This window comes from Choloepus didactylus, chromosome 2, assembly GCF_015220235.1.
Source record: "Choloepus didactylus isolate mChoDid1 chromosome 2, mChoDid1.pri, whole genome shotgun sequence".
Lineage (NCBI taxonomy): Eukaryota > Metazoa > Chordata > Mammalia > Pilosa > Megalonychidae > Choloepus > Choloepus didactylus.
Window position 1 is genome coordinate 95,364,998 of NC_051308.1, and position 20,852 is coordinate 95,385,849.

The 20,852-nt window shown below is 43.3% G+C and overlaps 1 long non-coding RNA gene across 2 annotated transcripts in view; it reads left to right on the top strand.

Moving 5' to 3' along the window:
- Positions 1-1,755: 1,755 nt before the first annotated feature.
- Positions 1,756-20,852, top strand: part of LOC119526378 — a 67,046-nt gene continuing 47,949 nt past the window's right edge. For both annotated transcript variants that reach the window (XR_005215170.1, XR_005215169.1), the window contains exon 1: positions 1,756-4,162. This is a non-coding gene — a long non-coding RNA (uncharacterized LOC119526378). The remainder of the gene's footprint in view (positions 4,163-20,852) is intronic.

Here is a 20,852-nt window from a genome sequence, read left to right on the forward strand (position 1 = left end):
CGCCGCGGCTAGAGGGGCGAACTGAAGAACCCGGACACCGAGAAGGGCGGAGGGGACGGCGACGAGCGCGCTGAGAGGAGCGCGCAGCCCCCTCCCGGCTGCCGGCTGGGCGCGCTTTCCTGGCCTGCACCTGAGTCGCCCAGCCGGCCATGGCGCCGTAGCTCGCTACCACGCGCGGATGCCCGGGGACCCCGGCCCGGCTGTCCCGATCCAGTTCCTCCCGCCAGCCTGCGCTCACCCGCACGCTCCCGGCCTCCCTCTGCTGCAGGTCACCCCTCCTACGCCCTAGCAGGGTGAGGGAAGGTCACTTCAGGACGCCTGAGAGTCGGGGACTCTGCCCGACTCCGCCCCGCCTCTCCGTTCCTGCACCTGCCGCCCCCTCCGCCCTCCCCACCACTGCGGTTGCAGTTCCGGCCCGTCCCCCTCCTTCCAGGCCAGCTCAGCGGGCTGTCCCGGCTCCTGACTGCCCGGGTGTGCCCCTGTGGGCGGCTTGAACCACCTTGAGCAGGACAGTTGCCAAACCCTGAGACTCGCCTCCCACCCAGCGCGGCAGCCCGGAGCCGGGGCTTGGGAAGGGTAGGAGGTGTAGGAAGCCGACCAGCTCCCACTGAGTCCTCGCATCGGAAACCGGTCGCACTGCATGGCGGCTCAAGCCAGTCTAAACCCGGGCGACAGTATCTGCACGTGACCCAGCCACCCACGACTCTTCGTGCTGGGTCAGCGGCTGGTATTCTCATTGGCTTGCTTTTATATGCCACCTTGGGGATACCGACCACTTCCTCCTGTAAAAATTCCTGGGTCCAAAGGCGCCTTTAGGCAGACCGAGCTCTTGTGGCAAGACGTTGGAGAGCAGTCCTGGGTATGCAGTCCCCCTTCCCATTCTTTATCCGCTATTGCTGAAAAGTCAAACCTCTTGGTTGCATCCCGGTCAACTGAGCCCCTGAGCAACTTCACACGTTCCTCTCAAGGCCCGTGACAGGGCAGAAAATGCTGGGGTGCCACCGCAGTCACTGCAGAAAAACCTATCCCCAGGGGGCAACATGTCCCATCCTAGAAAGGAGGATTTCCCAGACTTCTATAAAGGAATTATCCGAAACAGGAATGTTTGTCTAGACCACCCTTCTGTTCCCAAGGTCAATATGCAGCCCTAAGGACAACCTTGGACTTCAATAGAATGACTTTTTCCCCCACCAACCCTTCTCAAGGCCTGCTTCAAGACCTGGGCAAACCTGAAAATTCCTGAAATTCAGGAGAGAGGCAGCCACCTATCCATCTAGCCCCAGAGAGGCTCCTGCAGGGCTCTGTCAAGGACAACCATGAGAACAGTGTGTTGGGAAAGGAAGCCACCCCCTGCTTTGCCCCTGCAGTGTTTATGTTGGAAAAGCCCCAAGTCGTTGTAGGAGGGCTGCTAGAAGAGGCTGCACCTACAGATTTGATGCCCTAGTCCCCTCCTAACAGAAGTTACTTCATGAAGGAATTTCCAGCAGGACAGGTCTCTGGGAAGGGCATGTTGTTTGTTGGGTGCCCACTGCTTAAGAGGGAGGAAAGCCTGTGGGCAGAATCAGCAAGAAAGGATGGGCAGAAGGAAAGGTGGCATGGGGAGGGATAAGGAGGTGGAGGGGGGGCCCTTCCTGCTCCCACACCCATCCCACCCTTCCCATCGCACCCCCCACCCTTGATTTTCTTCTCTCTTTCTCCCTTTCTCTCTTCTATGTGGAGAGAGGCTCACAGTGACAGATTTTTAATTAGAAACCCCCCCTTTTATTTTCTTAAAAAGAAGTGCCCTATCTTAGTTCTCCAGGGCTGTCATAAATGCCAAGTAGAGTGATCCTTTTTCTCTCTTGTCCTTGAGCTATTGTCTTCCTCTAGGGGATACTGCCCGTCAAGTTTTAGTTCCCTGGCTTTGCTCATTCCCCCTCCGGTGCATGTAAACTTTTCTCAGGTTCTGAGGAAGTCCTGAGAGTCATGCCTGCATAGCCAACGCAGCATCTCATTTTAAACCAGCTTCCCCTAGGGCTCCTAGAAACCTCTGTTTCCACACAAACCTGGTATTGCTACTGGAAAACATGTTCTCAGACCTTATGGGAACCAGATTTCTCTCATGGCTCCCCTCAAACTCCACCTTCCCAGTCACTCTAGACCACCTAGAATTTTTTCAGCCTTCACTGCTCAGAGTTAAGTGGTTACGAGGATGACGGATCTGCATTCAGACTCCCAGCTTCACCACTTACTAGCCGTGTGACCTTGAGCAAGTCCTTTGTTCTCTCCAGCTCTGTTCCCTCAGTTGTAAAATTGGAACGATACGTCTTGCAAGGATTAAATGAGCAATGTGGGAAAGTGCTAAGCACAGTGCCTGGTGCATAGCAAAAGCTATTAAGTAGCTAGCTTATTGATAATTAGCTGTTTCCACTTGACCTTGTCCCACCTTGGGGCTGTGGCTATGACTTTGCCACCTTCTCACCATGGTACTCACCTCTGCCAGGACTTGGCATTCCCATCAGCCCTAGAAGGTCACCCTGACTAATTCCCCACACTTCAGGTTACCTTTCCCCTTGGTTTCCAACCTGCTTCCTGCTCTGTGACCTCCTCTAACTTGAATAATGAATAACTTGGGCACAGGATGTCCCTTTAGGCTGTGCTGGGCTGGGCTTTTGTTCTGAGGCCCCTTCTATGACGGGTGCTGTTACAGCAGGTTGAAAGCTGGAACTGTGTGTTTCTTCAGCAGGAGGGGTGACTCTGGCAGGTGGAGTGTGTGGCTGGGCGTAGACCATGCGGAACGAAGGAAGCTGTTTAGTGCGTGCCTATGGAAGTTCAGCGTTTCTCAGCAGAAAGGAGGAGGAGGGAATTCTTCAGCTCAAAGGCTCAGGACAAAGGGGACAATTTTTAATCCATTTTTCTATGCAGGCTAGGGGAGAGGGATTGTTCTACAGATCTGTGATTGGTTCTGCCCACGGTCAGTGCTCTGTGTGTGGGTGGACGGAGGAGAGGCAGAGAGCAAAAGGCAGTGCGGAGTAGAGGGGATTAGGGACCTCTGTCCAAGTGAGGATGATGGGTTCCAACTCAGGAAACAGCCAGATGCTGCTGTGCTTGAGGGACAGGAACCCACAGGTGAAAGCAGGACGGGGCTGTCTTGTTTGTAGCACAGTGGCCAGTCAGCAGCCAGGCTGAGAGAAGAGGCAGAACAAATCAACCTCCAGCAGACGTGCTTCTGTCTGAGATCAGAGAGGCTAAAATGGAGATTCACCTGCTTGGGAAAAAGAGAATGCAACTTGGCAGGCTGCATGAGGAAGGTCCAGATCTGAGAAACAGAACCCCCAGAGCTACTGGCTCTCTCAACTCCTTGGCCAAACAGTACAGTTTGCTTTGCAGAGGACTCAGGAACCTGAGCTGCCAATCCCACGTTCACACACGTGCTCACGCACAGTGGGGTTCTGTTCGGCCTGCCCTAGAGTATTTTAAGTACAGAGCGGAGGGGGTGAGGGTGCGTGTTACATGGTGACTCATCCTGGCAGCAGAAACTGTGCAGTGCTGGGGAAAACGGCTCAATGGCAGACTGTTTGCAGCAGAAAGCAGCCAGAATGCACAGCTCTGCAATGGAGGGCAAAAAGGACTGGGTGAGGGCTAGTCATTGGAAATGCCACCAGACTGGTCACCCTGGCTCGAGGTGTGAATGGATCCTGAGTAACACCTAACCCTAGGCTGGCCTGAATGTCCTAATCATCCATCATGGATGTACGGTTGCTCCACAGGCATCATTCTGTGTTGCACAATGGATCCTGGATGTTTGACAGAAAAACATTCATTCTCCAGAAAGGTAAAAAACAAAAAACAAAACACAAAACAAAACAAAACAAAAAAACAAACCAGTGACCCTGAAATAGGGACAAGTAGAAATACCTCTTTACTACTGTCATTTAATATTATCCTGGCCATTTCCTGTTTCATTGGGTCTGGAATTGAGTCCTTGCCATGAGTGAGGACAAAGCGTGAAAATAGCAGAAAAGAGCCTTTTCAGCAAGGCCCAGTTGGTAAATTGGACTATTCCTGCCATCAATGAGAATAACAGGTTACCTGCACGTCACTTTGGTCACCAGGTCCCAGCTGGGAAGCTTCCTGAAGTTGCCTTCTGCTGCACTGTTTCCTAACATGTGTCAGGAAGCTGGTGAGTCCAGAATGCATTCGTTGTTTGTTGAGACATGCTGGGACTTCTTTCCACGCACCCTGTCCTTTGCCAATGTGTTATTAAGTGTGTGGAGAATGGAGGCAACCCAACCATAGTAGAGAAAAGGGGACACACCGAATGATTTCCATTTTGTTTGCTCTGGCCAGACTGTGGAGGTGCATAGTCTCTACAAATAGTCACAACCGCCTGGGTGGTAGGATTGAAGGTGAGTGGGGAAGTAGTGCTGACCATTGTCAGAGCTTTCAGGACCAGCTTACTTCCTTTGTACTTCCCCAGTGGGGATTTAGTTGATTGAATTTGTTTAGTCCCTGAAAACATGCCTAGCACCAACCATCATCCTCTAGACTTTAAAGAAAAAGTCCCTTTTTAGAATTTTCTGTCTTCTCAGTGGGGGTGGTCCTGTTACATCAGTCTGCTGACAGATAAGCATGATCTTGTCTCATCAGTCCTAGGGACAGATGAAGATGAGACATGGATCTAGGACATTTTCTGACTCCTTTCTCACTGGACCACTTGAAGTCTTCTAGAGGTGAAGGGAATGCCTATTTTATGGTCTGCTTTATCTTCATCTTCTTTATGAGGCCTTAGTGAGGACCTGGAGGTGATGGGTAGTCATTGTGGATAAACTTGTGGATAGTATTGAAGATAATGTCAGAGATCCTCTAGTTTAACCTCCATCTCCTGAGACAAGTTGGGTAGTCAGCTGGCCTCTATATGAATAAGTGCAGGGCAGTGTGCTCCCTACCTTACAGTGGAACATTCCATTGTTGGGCAACTCTGGGTATTACACTGGGCTTAAATGTGGCCACTCTACATACACTGAAAATGACTCTCCTGCCTCCTTAATCTTCACTCTGCAAGTGAAAACTCCCCAGTTTCTTCAGGGCCTGTATGAGATGGTTCCTACCCCCTCAAGAGGCTTGCTGCCTTCCTCTGCACATATTCTCAATTGTTAGCATTCTCTTTTAAGCAGGCACCCTGGTTCTGAGGAGTGCAATGTCCAGAGGAGCTATTTTTTTCACTGTGATCTGGACACTATCATTTTTATCGATCACTATCCTCCCAAAGCTGTGTATGAGCCAATGAATTGCCTTCATGACTTCCCTGAACCAAGGCCTCTCTGTAATACCAAAGTCAGATGAATGTCTTAGAAAAATTTCTTGCAGTTGCATAAAACAAACCAATCCCCAGACTCTAGGACAAGGTGTTCTGGCACATGGGCCTTGCACAGACTGGCCTGGTGTGGTGCTGTCCCAGGGTCTGGAGGTCTTTATCCCAGCGTTCACCCATGGATGTGATTCAGCTGCACTCCACATTTGCCTTCTTCCTTCTAACCACCACCTGGCTTCCTCTCCTTCCTCAGCTCCCTCCAATGTCCGACTTAACTTACATGCAACCTCAGCTGGGTAAGGCCACTATTCACAAGTCTATTTCATGATCTTTCAGCTGCAGCTTCCATTGCTAGTTGGGCCTGCTTTGCTTTTGGTCTGCATTCCAGGTAGAGGAAATCAGATTGGCACGGTTCACATTTTCCTATCAGGTCATGGGTTGCTGGGAAGCCTAAGCATTGACTGCCTTAGCCTAGGTTCCTCCCTCCCATGTGCCCAGATCGTGAGAAGGGACCATGCAGTATAAAATGGCTGCCTGGCTATTGGACCGCACAGGACAGATAGACAGGAAAGCAGGCAGACAGTAGGCAGACAAAATGCATAGAACGAAGAACCTTATTATGCCAGCTTTTTTTCTTTCTGAGGTAATATGCATTTCCAAATCATTCTAATAATATTGCATTTTAATGTGGCTAGTTTGTAGAGTCAGACCAAAGGGAAGAAATGAAAAAAGACTGTTTTACATTTATTTTACTTTGGGGAAGAGCTGCTGGGAGACAGGAAGTTTTTAAATGCAAAAAAAAAATTTGCATAAACTGGATTATGATTTAATTTATACTTATCTCTATACTGAGTAATGAGAAGGGTTTTATGCTCTCAAAAAAGCAAATCCCTTAGGCAAACTGGCTATTTACAGTATCTGTAGCCTAGTTAACAGCATATTTGGCATTAATAAATGATAACATTCGGTCTTTCCTACCTACCATGTATGGCCTTGTATCCAATGATCCCACTGGACGGTAAACCCCCTTTACTGAAATGCATCCTGAGCTGCAGATGACCTCCCGTCCAGTCGCTTAGTAAGAGTCTACCCACCAGAGTACATGACTTCCTGGTTCTAAAAGTTGTCACTGTGCCTTTCTCTCCAGTGACACCATCAAGACCACTGCTCATATAAATGAGTGGAATGATGAGGGGACCAGTATCACTGTACACCTGGTTTCCTCAAGAAGTCTCACTCCATTTAAACCTTGTCATCATATTAGAAGCTACATTCAAGAATAATAACTGCATTTATCAAATACTAACTATAAGCCAGACACAATGCCCAGTAGTCAATATGGATTATCTTTTCTATTTCTTTTTCTGGTTTTTCTATTTTGTATGTCCTTTTTTAAAACTCAGTGAGGTAAGCCCCCATAATAGGTCCCAGGAGGCAACTGGGTTTCTGATAGATTAACCTAAGATCAGCAAGCAGGGAGGCAGCATTCAAACCCAGGCAGTCTGGCTCCAGAGCCCATGCTCTTGGTCATGAGGCCTCATTGCCTCTTCACAAGACAGACTGAAGGTGAGTGCGGGCATAGCTCATGGCACCAAAATGTGTGTGTGTGTGTGGGGGGGGGGTTGGCTCATGTAAAGACTCTTTGTTGTTAGTGTTAAGAGTTCTCCAAGATAATTTAAATCTTCTCTGGGTCACTATTTAAAGAAGCCTTTCTTGAATCCATGCACTCTTTCAATAATTATTTTTTGAGTGCCTTCTGAATGTACAGAATTGGCTAAGAGACTAAGGGAATCACAAAAGACATATAAATTGTGGTACAGACTTTTTAGCAGAACGCAGTCTGGTGGGTGAGGCAAGATATATATGGAATAAGCAAACTACAATGCAAGGTGGTAAATGATTGAGTTCAACAAAGAATATCACAAATAACAGGTACAATAGTAATTTAGAGAAGGGAGATGTTCTGGTTTGCTAATGCTGCTGGAATGCAAAATACCAGAAATGGATTGGCTTTTGTAAAGGGGATTTATTCAGTTACAAATTTAAAGTTCTAAGGTCATAAAAGTGTCCAAACTAAGGCATCAAGAGGATACCTTCACTGAAGAAAGGCTGATGGCGTCCGGAACACCTCTGTCAGCTGGGAAGGCACATGGCTGGTGTTTGCTGGTCCATGCTCCCGGGTTGTGTTTCAAAATCGCTTTCTCCAAAATGTCTCTGGGCTTCTGTTTTTGCTCCTCTCTCTCAATTCCTATGTGTCCTTGCTTCTTTTGCCCAGGGAGTTTTTCTCTAAGTGTCCGGGGGTCCTCTCTTAGCTTCTCCGGGGCAAACTCTGGGCTTCGGTTCTTAGCTTAGCATCTCCAAACGTCCTTCTGTCTGCATCTCCAAGCATCTCTGAGCATCTCTGTTAGCTCCCAAGCATCTCTTCAAAAGTCTCTCTCAGATGCTCTGAGTTCCTTCTGTATGTGAGCTCTCTTGTAGGACTCCGGTGATTTGACCCACCCTGAGTGGGCAGGGACCACATCTCCATGAAGATAATTTAATCAAACATTTCCACCTTAATCAACAGACTTATCAGTTTGCCCCCACAAGATTACATTAAAGAATATGGCTTTTCTGGGGGACATAATATATCCAAACATGCACAGGAGAGATCCCTTGTTGGTGAGGTGGGACCTAAAAGGACTTTGACAGGCACATGAGGAACAGAGAAGGAAGAACATTCAATTACTCGCTCATTGAATACTGATGAACCTTACAGTGTGCTGGGTCAGTTTGCCCACCACTGGAGAGCAGAGATAGTCAAGCAGTTTATTTTCTCAAGAGGGGGACAGCCCGATATTTGCAGGGGTGCTAGGAGAGCTCAGAAGAGGGTCTTAACCCTGCCTGAGGAGTTGGGAAGGATTCCTGAAGGAGGTGATACCTGGACAGTGAAGAGTGAGTCTGTGTGAGGAGATGAGGGCAAGGCCATGGCAGGCAGAGGGAATCATCTGCACATGCTTTTCTCTCTGTGTCCGGAATGTTTATATATTCTCACTTGACTGGATAACACCTACTGGGCCTTCAGGGAAAGACTTCCCTGACTTTTGGATAATGCCCCAGTCACAGGTGTTCATGGTATTGTAAAACTCTTCTTTGTGGCATTTGTCAAAGATGTAATTCTACATTCATTTGTGTGATTACTTGCTTACATGTGAACTTGATGAGAACAGGTTTTGTTTACCACGGTATTCCCTGTGCCTAGCACCAAGAGAGGCACATTGTAGTCACTCAATAAATTTAGCTGAGCGAGTGAAGTGGCTCCCTTTACACTTTTGTTTCTAACTCTAATGCAGATTGTCCAGAGTTTCTCAATATGTTGACCAGGAACTCTCTGCATCAGACTTACTTGGTTAGCACCTTTAAAACGCAGAATTTGGGCTTTATCCCAGTCCTACCAATTCAGATTATCTGGCTGGACCCAAGAATCTGCATGGGAACAAGCTTCCCTGGAAATTATTATGCTAAATAAAGTCGGAGAGCCCCCACTGTCAGGTGTGGGAGGCCTGTGGTCTGCGTTCCAGCTGTTCTTAAGCACTGCCTGGGAGTTCTTTAGACCCCCGCGCTGGGCACAGGAATGACTCTCCAGAAGAGACCATTGTGGTCAAAAACTATCTCAGTATGCTTGGAGTTCAAGAGAAGAAACCTCGAAGACAACTTTGCTCTTTGAGATTTGAAAACGCCGGAGAAAATTTGGAGAGCGCTGTCAGTCGAGTTGAGGGAGTCAAGGTCACATGGAAATGAAAACAATGCGTGGTCACCTCTGCACGCAGCATTTTAAAGAAGCAAACAAAGGCTTGGTTGTTACCAGTAACTTGCTAGCTCACCCCTCAGGTGCGTGGATGCACAACATTCTTTCTGACAGGCCTTCTCAATCAAGACGGGAGTCCACCGCTGGAAGGTCAGTCTAATTTTAAGGCTCCAAACTTAAGAATATGTAGGTTTACCTATTAAAGATAGACAATCCTGCGAGCCGGCAAACTTTAATCCTCACTTTCTTAAAAGAAAATGAACTGTATTATGTCCTGAAGTTGAAAGTGTACATGTAAACCACCCTTAATGAGGTTTAAACACCATTCCACAAAGGACATTAGGCTATGTAAAGTACGTGTTACAATGAGGGGCCTGCCTGCCTCCCTCCCCCTTTTTACCCCTCTCCAAATATCTTCTTTTTCTCTTCTAAGAGTCTGTTCTTCACTCTCCTTCCTTGAGGGCAGCTTTCTATCCTTTATTTTTAGGATCATAGATTCTTTATCTTCCAGGATTTTTTTTTTCATTTTTTTTGTCCCGTTGCCCCAGGAACCACCTCTTTTTCTCTTTTCTTTTTTTTCTTTTCTTTTCTAAAAAATATTTTCCCAAGAAAATATTGTCACTGTCATTACTCTTTAAAAAAATAAAGCATCATATTATTACACCAAATACCCAACTCCTATTTATTAATAGCTTTATTTAAAAAGAGCATGAACTGATGTATGAATTGGGATTGTGAATAAAGGTTCAAACCATTAAACATTCAAAATGTTTTTAAAAAAATAAGAAAAAAAATTTCTGTCCCAAAGACAAACCGAAAGAAACCTTAGAAAACTAGGAAGAAGAAGCTACTCTTAAATTGTGAGCTCCTTGCAAGCAGGGACAAAGTCTTATTCACCTCAATTCTCCACGGTTCCCAGAACAGGGCCTGGCACACAGGGGTTCAAGAAATCTTTGTCGAATAAATGATTGGAGGAAGGAAGGAGCTCCAATTTTAACCAGGGACCTGTTAGTTTTAACGAAAGGTTGATGTTCAAAGCAAATTTCTTTTGAATCCAAGCAGCTCATGTTGACCCAACAGCAAATTTACCTTCCAGATGGTTCAGAAAATGGGTTGTGGTCAGAATTATGGAAATTGTTCCCTCCTTGCATTTCATGCTCCTCCCCTCCCAGACCTTGTCTTAGGGTCTTACACTTGAAGGCTCTTGTCCCCAAGGCTTCAGGGATCTTTTAGGGTCATGGTAGTGAAAAAAATTGTGAAAAACTGTGGTAGTGAAAAAATACAGGGAATTTCTGCTGAAAGTCCCTTTGTCAAGTTAGCCAAATACATTTCACTCTGGTGTTAGGGAAAGTACATTGGTTTTGAGGTACGGCCATGTGATTCTGAGAAAGTTACTTAACTATATGAGGTTCAACTTTCTCATTTTGAAATTGGAGATAATGCTTATATTGTGGACACCTGAGATAATTAATGTAAATGTCAGAACATAATGAAATCCAATAATGATGGCTGTTCCCACTCAAATTTAAGCTCTATAAGGGCTGGTATTTTTGTCTGCTTTCTAACTGCAGCTTGCCCAGTACCTGACACAGAATAAGCACTTAGGAATATTTGTTAAATAAATTATGTATTTGTTTACTTACTGAGCCATCAACAGGAAATGCATCCTTGCATTTTGAATATACTAAAATAGTATGGTGTTCACTGTTTCGATTAGCATCTGGCTTTAAGACTTTGCAGAGTATGCCAGCGACAGTTGTGTGCTTATGTGGGATAGTAGGTCTCAGAGTGTGTCCCCTGACCGGCAGCATCAGCATCACCTGGGAACTTGTCAGAAATATAGATTCTCAGGCCCCAGCAGGGACCTACTGAAACAAAAATTCTGGGTCCAGTAATCTATTTTAAGATGCTCTCAAGGTGATTCCATGCATGATAAAGGCGAGAACCAGTGGTATATATAAAACTCTCCTGTGCTGTAGTTTAAAGGACCTGAGTACTCAATTTGTGAGAATGGGTGACTTGCACCTAGACAGCACAATCCATTGGAGAGTTTAGAATATGATGCTTACAGAATTAATACCCTTCCAGTAGAGAAGTTTCAGGAAATTAAACTGAGTGACAGCTTGTGCATTCAAATACTTCTTCCGCTTACTGGCCCTACCACGTGGCCCGTGGTTGGGAGCTGCAAGGTTTGCCTGAGCTGGCCTGTTTTCCCATGGTGCTCCTTCCACCCAGCTAACGCAGAGTGAACTGGAGTGGCCACCTGACTCTAGGGACGCTCCAGCTGTGGGCTAGCCCTTGATTCTTATATTCAAGCCCAAACTGCTATAATAGAGACCCAAAATACAGTGGCTCAAAGAAAATAGCAGTTACTTCTTTCTTGCATGGAAGTCTGGAGGGGGAAGGTCCAGGCTGGCAAGGTAGCTCTGCTGCCTGAAGTTATTTAGGGACCCTTTTTCTATCTTGTTAACCTTGCTGTCCCCTGGAGGGCTGTCCTCCTTCCCTGGATGGAGACGGGGCCAGCACCACATCTGCATTCCAGTTCACAGGTAGAGGAAAATTCAGGACAAGTGGCTTTGCCTTTAAGAAGATGATGGCAGATTTGCATATCTCACTTCTATTTGTATCCCATTACTGACACAGTCATACCTAGCTGCTAGGCAGGCTGGGAACTGTAGTCTGCAACTTGGCAGCCATGTGCGGCAAATACCTCCCCTGAGGGCCAAGCCCAGGCAAAACTATGAAGTGTATTAGCTTCTCTCTGGCAGTACTCATCCTCTTTCTGCATTTTCTGCCATCACAGCTCCCACGTCCTGTGTCTATTCCCTCAGATTTCTGTGTTCTGTTGTGGGCATATGTACTAGGGATTCCTGGGGACTCTGTGCCTTTTTGTTAGTTGTGAATCTCCAGTGATGGGGGATTTTAGGCCAGTTTGGGTGTTAGTCTTGGCTTATTAGGGGCTTTTGGTGCCCTGCAAATAACACCCAAGGAGGGTAATTCTGACCTTGTCATGGCAGCATCTTTGTCTTCATTCCAGGGTAGGATTCCGAGGAGGGAAATAGCATCTTTCTTTACCTTTTAGTTTTAAGCTATCATTTAGAATGGCTCACGTGTCCATCCTATAACAACACAGAAATACTTAGATAAGTTCAGGGTTCTATTTCCTGGAAGAAATGGGTAGAACTCTTGGGTCTCTCTCTCCATCCTTGTTTACATCTTCTCCTCCTCTTGAAGTTGACTATTTTGACCTTATTGGACAAATGCCTAAGTCAAATAAAGTGCCAGGATTGCACAGTGGCATGTTCAGTGAGGAGTTATAAAAAAATGTAAGGCAAATAAGAAGAAACACTCTACAGGATTTTATACATTTGAAGTTGAAAATAAAGTCAATGTTTAGACTTACTCAGCTCAATATATGTCCTTGGTCTCATCTATTCTGGTTTTCTAGGCTCAATCTTTGGGTAGTTTTCCCTTCCATGTGTCATGTCTTAATACCCCACAATTTTCAGTGAAATAGTGGGAAAATTACAGTCCCATGACCTACTGTTCATGGTAGACTTTACAGAAGGAAAGGAAGAAGGAGGGGTAGGCATAACATCAGATGAGTTGTCAGTGTGTACCTGGTACTGCCAGATGCTTTTAATCCTCACATAACCTGGAGAGGAATTAATATTTCAACTTATGAAAAAACTGAGGCTCAGAAAGGTTAAGTCATTTGCCCAGGTCACTGATAACTAATAAGTGGTGGAGTTAGAATCTGAAAAAAGTTTGTCTAGTTTTAAAGCTTGTGCTCAAAAATTGGCTTCAACACATTTAAGTAGAGTCTCCCAATAATAATTATACCTTGAAAAAAAAGAAAGGAGTATGGTCCATTTTAATGGTATTCTTTATTAAAGGGGTGTGTCTGTGTGAAAGGGGAATAGGGACTGCTGTGAATGAATTCAGTATTTCATAAAGAGGGGGTTATGTTCTGTCCCTATCTTTTTTTTGTTTGTTTGTTGTGAATGAAGCAGAATCCATTGTCTACCAAATTAAGGAGGAAAAAAAAAAAAGACAATATGCCCAGGGCTTTGAAGGGTTCAGTAAATATCCCGATGGAAGACCATATAAAAATCCTGGCATGTAGGAATACATATATATGAATATAAACGATACATAGATTACGGTCACTTCATAAAAATTATTCTATATGGAGCAACTTTCATTTTACTTTCTGTTATTGTACTAGACTTAAGTTTCTCAAAGGTAGGCTCTGTGTCTTAGTCAACGAATCCTAAAATGTTAGAACTGAAAGGGACTTTGGATATCATCTGGTCTAACTGTCTCATTTTATACCCAAAGATGTCTTTTTTGTTTGTTTCTTTGTTTCCTTACATGGCCTCATGTTGTGCCTTTTACAGAGTAGAGGTTTAATAAATAGTAGTTGAATAAATGATTGAATGTCCTTTACATGTTTTCTAATTTGGCTTCACCCCCATAATCCTGTGAATAAGGATATAGGAGCAATCTGAAACTGTGAACATATTTTATGTAATCATTAATCTCCACTATATGACCTTAGTTATTTTTATGAGCTTTTTCCTTCTGAAATGAACTTTACTAAATTTCAGTTTAGCTTAGAACATGAATTTGGTGGTATTCAAGCATTTCTTAGAAAACATTCCAGTACCCTTTCTAATTGTATTAGACCTATAGCTATGACAAAAATAATATTTGGATAACACTGTGAAACTGTACAGCTCTAACTTATTTCCTCATACTGGGAACCATATAAGGCAAGTTCACCTTGGCCCCTGGCTCTGGAGCTGACTTCTTAGGTGTGTGACCTGCGCAGTTGCACAGTGTGCTCCGGACAACCACCCTCCTCCCCCCACCAGCTTGGAGGGGCCCTGTACTTGGTTTCATGCTCTGCTGTCACTATCTTCCATTTGTAATTTTTTAACAAGCAGCCCCACATTTTCATTTTGTACAGGGCCCCCAAAATTATGGGTCCAGTCTTGCCTACCTCCCTGTGTGTGCTTGAGCATTTTCTCTCTCTCCTTTAGTCCCCCAACCTCCCTCCGCAAAGGCAGGGATATCACATACTCCTATTTTGGTGGGATCTGAAACGTCTACCAGGCCTTTTGAATAAACCAGTTAGTAAGTGCCTTATGCAAAATATACGGCCCTCCTCTTGCGTATAACCAGACTAATGAAATGGAACGAGCATGTATTAATCATTGGCCAGTGCTAGCCCCTGAGCTTCTGGTTTATATAGCTTATTTTGTTTAATTGATACCTTTGAGATAAGTGCTAAGGTTCTCATTTTACAGATGGGAGAACTGAGGCCCAGGGAAGTTGGAAGTGGCAGGGCTCGGACACGGACTTCTGATTTGTCTGACTCCAAAGCCCATTCCCATTTCATTCCCTACGCCACCTATGCTAATCCAAGGCCTGGAAAACTTGCCTCTGAGATAAGAGCCTCACCTGAAAGGATTAATGGCTTTTCCCAGAGTTTTCACACCCTTATCTCTTGCACAGGACTTTTCACAGATTTTTGGTTAACTATTCTAGACTCCCCCAAACATAGTATAGAAGCAGCTTGCCCGAGGACCACCCATGAAACCGGAAATGAAGTGGCATCAAAGCCTTCATTATGATGGGAGTACAGGGGGACAAGCAGCTTCATGGGGACTCTGGGATCTTGAGTCCAAGCCAACATTTGATGCCGTATGGCTTCCTCAGCAATACTTCTAGCTCTGCAATAGAAAATGACAGCCATTTATTCATTTTCTTTTCATAAACCTCTGAATAATATCTACCATGTACCAGGCACTGCACTAGGCCTGGTAAAGACAATAATGAAAAAGACATGACCTCTGCCTTCTGGAAGGTCACATCTGGCAGAAAGGTGCAGACTCTTTACCTTCTTTACCCCGATATTTTTACCAGCCCTGCTTCTGTAGCTTCGGAGTCAGGAGTCCCGGCAAATTTAGGAAATGAGTGGAATATAATATCTGAGTAATATTTCTGAATTCTCCCTTGCCCAAATCTTGATATAGATCAGGGTCCTGGGTTGGGTGGCACACCTACAACTTTCATTGTTTGCATCCTCAGGTTAACAGCTGACTCTAGCCAACCTTACACCGTCCTGTACCTTAGCGCACAGAAACACAACTTCTGAAAATTGATGTGAGGAAGAGTTGAGTTAACAAGCTAATTCTGCCCTGGGTCCCCACCCCCTACCTGGCTGCAAAGCTATGCAAAATAATTGATTGTTTAACAGGCTGAAGAAGCTAGGAGGATGAGAAGGCCAGAATTACACTCAGCAAATGCAGGAGTGAAACACAGTTCTCTGTGAGTGTTTCCATGGTAACGGTAATAGCAGCTTATATTTATAGACCTTCTATCTCCAAGGAGCTCAAAGCACTTTATAGACACATTATCTATGTTCTACAAAGGAGGAGGTAGAGAGAAAGGGGGTGGGGAGGGAGAGAAATAGGAGAGGAGGAGGGACAGAAGGACATGGTGTGCCATCCTGCACATTTCACAGATGGCACAGAGTGGGGGAAGCCAGTGACCCAAGGTGGCATGATCAGACAGTGACAGATGGCAGATTGGATGGACCTAGTGGCTCATATAACTCCTGGAACCCTCATGGCTGGCCTTGAGCAGATGTCAGGGCTGAGCTGGCATTTCCCAGCCGTCTAGCTCTGTTCAATGTCACCTGGGTGATCAGATAACTCTGGAGATGTCAAAGGCAGTTTGGCTTAGCTATTGTTGATGTGAAACACTGGGACCATTATTCCATGGAGACTTGGGGAAAATGTCCAAAGTCCTCATAAGCCTCATAGCTGCCAGACACTCAGACTGTATTCCCAGGGATGAAAGGTTTCGATGTCCTGATAACTTTAGACAAAAAGGACAGCAGAAGAACAGAGGGTCTGCCCACGCTGTTGGAAATAGTTCTTTAAATGGAGCCCATATGCTAATATCCCCAGGACCCTTCCAGGGAATGATTCCTGGGTGCTTGTCCCTGAGACTCATGCTGATCTGCTAAACGTGTGATATGGCTTAGTCATTTGAAGGCTGTAGCCTGTAAAATTGAAAATGAGTTTTGCAAATCCCAGATCTACCATTCTCTGTATAAAATACTTTGTATGAGGGAAGCCAGCATCCTCTGGTGAAGGTCTAAGATCTGGCTGTGGTTTAGAATGGCTCTCAAGCTTCCTAAAGTGAGAGGGATTTCTGTCTTCATTCTTTCCAACTTTGGTCCCTGCTGCTTACCCACACAGACCTTCTATTTCTCCCCTTTCACCACCACTTCACTCCCAGTTTAGACCTTGGAAAATGTAATCTATTTCCTCTTTAAAAAGGAGCCATTATTGACAGAGGATTCAGCTAATGCAGCCAGCAGTCCCCATGGCAACCCTGAGAGACACATGGTCCAGTCACCTGCTGGCCCTCGGTGGTCTGCATGAGTACATCACGCCAACTTCCACATGCTGCTTCCCATGTCCGTAGGCTCCAGCAAAGGGCGAGCTTCTCACTTACCTTCAGCCTGTTCTAGGCTTCGGGCACTTGGCTAAAGGGTCAGTAGGTTTTAGTGGTTTGGTTGACAGGGTAAGCCCCAGAAAAATTTAAATGTTTGGTTTACAAATAAGCTTGTGCCCCCAAACAAAAAGGGTATGGAAAAGGAACACTCTTAAGAAGAAAGGAACAGTTTGCAGAAGGCCTTCTGTTCGGGGCACCATGCTAGGCCTGTATCCTGCAGGGCCCTGAGGCTCCCCATCCGGTGTCCCTCTCACCCTCTCAGGATGGGCTCCAACCACACTGAAATTCTTCCCGTTTCCACAGAGGCTATGTTCCCACTTACCTCCTGGCCTTGGACTCCGTGAGGAAAGGAATCCTATTTGGTTTTCCACTCTGTCCCATTTCCTGGTTTCATGCCTGGTACATACTCTGTAAATAAATGAATGAACCCATGGACCCAATGCTTCCTGTGGATCTCCCTTCCTTCCCCTAAATCCTTACAACTTTTTCCTGGCTTACTGGTTCCTCATTCTTAAGGTCCCTCTTAGAAACTTCAAATCTGGCCCCTCCTGAGTGTTCCTATGTAGTGTTCTATCTTTATCCTGTCACAGCACTTACCACAAACTCACATGAGTTTCTAGATGCTATTGAAGGTGGCTTTTGTAAGTGGAAAACACTATTCAGAGGCTTACTTTGGATTAAAAATTACTATTCAATTTAGTAAAGTCAAAATTAGAAAAACTTAGTTTATCTTAGTTCAGCTTATAAATCTAATTATTTTAATGTTTATTCTAGCAATCACTTCTAAAGGGCCTTTGAATAAGGTTTGGACCAATTTACAAAGTTAGTTAATTACCTTCAAACATGTAAGGTGTGATTATAAATTGCATATTATTATATATAGTGTTTATATGTCTCAATAAACAAAACTTTTGGAGTACTTCAATGTTCATACACATTTAAACATTTAAAATTTATAGATATGGGATCCCAAAGTCCTCCTGTATGCCCCCAATATACTTAGTAAGAATTCAACTCAAAACCATAAAAATCCAAATCAATTACTGAATTATATTTTAAATTGGTATTACAAAGTTATTACTCTAATACATCCAATTTTCTTAAAAGTTACAAACAGACAAAACAGTAAATATGCACATTTTTCTGCTTAATAAAAAAAATTATAATAGGATGGTTTGGTCATCTCAAACCTTTCCATATTTAATTCTCAATTTTCCTTGTGCTAAAAAATACATACCAACCTAAGGGAAGACATTTGCCATTGCAATTAAATGAAGTTACTTCTGACCAGTAATTTTGACCGGGATGCAAGATTGTTAATGACCAGGATGGGACTTACTGAGACTTTTTAATGGTTATAAAGCTTTAGGCTTTCATGCTAAAAGTCTCTTAGGTCCCTTATCCTTTCATCTAATTCTTCTATTTATTCAAGGAAATATGCAGCTCCCATTCTTTGTACTCACTTTTGACTGGATTTTGCATTTCTTTGACCCTTTAAGATATATATATATATATTTATAAATAACTTAAACTTGAGGAAACCCTAATATTTGTAAACATATCTTCTAGCTAAAAAAATACTCTTGACCTTGATGGGATTTTCCATTCTTTCATATTCTTAGAACCATACCACTCTTAGGGATTTAAAAAAAATTTTTTTGTTATAGAAGTTGTTGGCTCACGGAACAATCATGAATAAAATATGGGATTCCCATACACCACCCCAGCAACAACATTGGTGTGAACATTTGTTACAATTGATGGTACCACTTTTTTGGTAATTGCACTATTTTTTTTACAAGGAGTTACCTTTGTCATAATTGATGAAAAATTATTAAAATAGTATTATTAACTATAATCCATAGTTTATATTGGATGTATTTTTCCCCATCTACCACCCTATATGAACACCTTTTATTAGTATCGTACATTTGTTATAATTCATGAAACAACATTCTTATACTTGAACTATTAATTATAGCCCAAATATACAATAGGGTTCACTGTGTTATACAATCAGTTGGCATGCAGTTGTTCATAGTGTCCTCTCATAATCCTTTTTATTTCTGGGGTCATTAGTAATGTCCCCCACACACACACACTTCATTTCCGATTTTATTTATTTGCATCCTCTCTTTTTTCTTTGTCAGTCTAGCTAAGGGTTTGTCAATTTTATTGATCTTTTCGAAGAACAGATTTTTGCTTTTGTTAATTTTCTCTATCATGTTTTTATTCTCAATTTCATTTATTTCTGCTATAATCTTTGTTATTTCTTTCCTTCTGCTTGCTTTGGGATTAGTTTGCTTTTCCTTTTCTAGTTCCTCCAGGTGTGCAGTTAGGTTTTTGATTTTAGCTCTTTCACCTTTTTTGACATAAGCCATTAGGGCTATAAACTTCTCCCTCAGCACTGCCTTCACTCCATCCAGTGAGTTTTGATATGTTGTGTGCTTGTTTTCATTCATCTCAAGATATTTACTGATTTCCATTGCAATTTCTTCTTTGACCCACTGATTGTGGAAGAGTGTGTTATTTAACTTCCATATATTTGTGGATTTTCCAGTTCTCTATTGTTATTGTTTCCTGGCTTCATTCAATTATGGTCAGAGAAAGTGCTTTGTGTAATTTCAATCTTTTTAAATTTACTGAGACTTGTATTGTGACCCAACATCTAGTCTATACTGGAGAATGATCCATGTGCACTTGAGAAGTATGTATATCATGCTGTTATTGGAGTGAAATGTTCTGTATATGTCTGTTAGATCTAGTTCATTTATCATATTATTCAAGTTTTCTGTTTCCTTATTGATCTTCTGTCTAGATGTTCTATCTACTGATGACAGTGGTGTATTGAAGTCTCCAACTGTTATTGTAGAGATGTCTATTTCTCCCTTTAGTTTTGCCATGGTTTGCCTCATGTATTTTGAGTCACAATGGTTAAGGGCATAAACATGTATTATTGTTCTTTCTTCTTGGTCAATTGCACCTTTTATTAATATACAGTGTCCTTCTTTGTCTCTTATAACAACTTTTGACCTAAAGTCTATTTTGTCCAATATTAATATAGCTACCCCAGCTCTTTTTGGTTACTATTTGCATGGAATATGTTTTTACAAAAGATACTCACTTTCAGCCTATTTGTGTCTTTGGCTCTAAGCTGAGTCTTTTATAAACAACATACAGTTGGACTGTTCTTTTTTTTTTTAACCATTCTGCAAATATGTGTCTTTTGACTAGGGAGTTTGCTGCATTAATATTCAGTGTAATTACTGTAAAAGCAGACCTTACTCTGGCCAGTTTGCCCTTTGGTTTTTACATGTCATATCTTTTTTCGGTCTTTCTTTTCTTTTATTGCAACCTCCTTTTCTGTATAGTTGATATTTTGTGATGTATCTGATGATCCTTTTCTCATTTCTGTTTAAGTATATTTTTAAAATACATTCTTTGTTGTTACCCTGGGATGTATGTTACACAACCTACATCTATAACCTACAAATTTGAAAAGATAAAACTTATCTTCAATAGTATACACATTCTCTGTGCCCATATTCCTCTGTTTCTCTATGTTGTTTTGTTCCACTTTACCACTTTATGTTTTGCATGTCCATTATCAGGAAATATGCCTTTTTCTTGTCCAATTGTATTCTGACTCTGATAAGAAGTAAAGAGTAGAATTGTATATTGAGGATACAGTACTATTGGTTTTGCATGTACCCCTTTTGTTACCCTTACTGATAATCTTCATTTCCTCATACTACTCCAAGCCACTCTCTCCTGTCTTTTTCTTTCAAGCTGCGGAACTCCCTTTAGTAGTTCTTGTAGGATAGGTCTTTCATTGACAAATTCTCTTGGTTCCTGTTTATCTGTGAATAGTTTAAATTCTCCCTCATTTTTGAAGGACAGTTTGCCAGAGAAAGAAATTTGGGGCCAGCAGATCTTATCTTTTAGTACTTTAATTATATCATTCCACTACCCCTTCACTTCCATGATTTCTGATGAGAAATTGGTGGTTAGTTTATTGAGGATCTCTTGTATGTGATGAATTGCTATTCCCTCGCTGCTTTCAGAATTCTGAATTTATCTTTGACGTTTGACATTCTGATTAGTATGTGTCTTGGAGAAGGTCTATTAGGATTTATTCTGTTTGGAGTATGTTGCACTTCCTGGACATGTGTAGTTACGTCTTTCATAAAAGTTGGGAAATTTTCAGTCATTATATCTACAAGTATTTATTCTGTCCCC